The sequence below is a fragment of the Rhagoletis pomonella genome, unplaced genomic scaffold (genome assembly GCF_013731165.1).
Source record: "Rhagoletis pomonella isolate Grant_MI unplaced genomic scaffold, Rhpom_1.0 Rhpom_scaffold_00007, whole genome shotgun sequence".
Classification (NCBI taxonomy): domain Eukaryota; kingdom Metazoa; phylum Arthropoda; class Insecta; order Diptera; family Tephritidae; genus Rhagoletis; species Rhagoletis pomonella.
The window spans coordinates 19,861,144-19,862,551 of record NW_023458561.1 but is presented as its reverse complement, the minus strand read 5'-3'; positions in this window follow the sequence as shown (position 1 = coordinate 19,862,551).

The window sequence follows — 1,408 nt, the reverse complement described above, 5'->3', positions numbered from 1 at the left end:
CCACTTGACGAGCCATCAGAAATGCAACGCGCATGCAACTGAATCACTGAATTGGCGCCGCACTGCGACAACCCCACAGCGACGCGCCAAACGCCAGCCGCCGACAATTGACTTGCTGATGCTAACGGTTTTCAACATGCATATTTGCCTTCAAACTATTGTTCAATGTATCGTTATGTACCTCTGCAGCAGTGATAGCAGATAGCTTTCAATGCCAAGCATTTGCTCCCCTCTCTCCTTTTCTTGGTTGCATACAAGTTGCGATTGTTTTGACAACATTGTGACATTTGAGGTTTGCTGAGGTTTCTCTGTTGGCGTGTTGCTAGTCGTAAATCATCACCATTACCAGTGTTGCCGTTTTAGCCCTTTGGTGGCTAGATTTAGCTACAACATACTTTTTTTGGCCACAGAAATTTAAAATTGCCCTTAGCCCTTTTTTTAGCCCTTTGGAGAATTTATTCATACTTGGCATGAAAAAGTTTTATATGCTTAATTTGATATAATTTTTTTTATCTATGTAAGAGATGAATTTTTAAACTAAGAAAGACTGATATACATATATGTATTGTATGTTCCTTACGGTTTAATGCTACTATAGTTCAAAATAGATAAGTTTACGGCCCTTAATATGCTTTATTTGTTAAATGGCCCATCAAGTCGATTGGCCGTGTATATTTTTGTGGTGTGATTGCACCAGCTGCTGGTGCGACTTCAAAAACCATTTGAAAATTTTATGATTGTACCAGCATGCTGGTGTCGTGAGTTGTGAAATTAGCTAAATTTTCTAAGTATTTTGGCGGAAATTTCTTACCCTATATGGGTCAAAGCCATGTTTGTGGAAGAATAAGTTCACGATATTGCAGTTGTGAATTTCAAAAAAAAACAATGTTTAAAAATATGGTAGAAAATTTATGAAATTTCGGCTCTAATCATTTCGATCATTCCTCGACCTCATTTGTAAAGAAATAAATATTGTACCAGCATGCTGGTAAGTTATATGCTTCGAGCCTGATGGTACAATCACTTGATGAAGCCAGCAAGCTGGTACGTATATTTCCCCTTTTATACAAAAAGGTTTTTGGTTGGATAAAATATTAGCTTTTTTTGCAGACTTCATTGTTTTTCTATACCATTACTTATTGAAAATGTTTGCGTGTATACTAATATATTTATATGTATGTAAGTAAAAAATTTAGCTACCATTTTTAGCCACAACGACTTTTTTTAGCTCTCTTTTAGCCCTTTTTTTAACGGAATTTGACTACCGCTAAAAATGATTCGCGGCAACACTGACCATTACCTGTGACTATGACAGCACCCACAAGCTTGCGCGCTGATGAGTCAATGAGCCGCAGCCGAAGCTATCAGCTGCAAGCGCAAAACATAATAATAAAACATATGGTAAGCG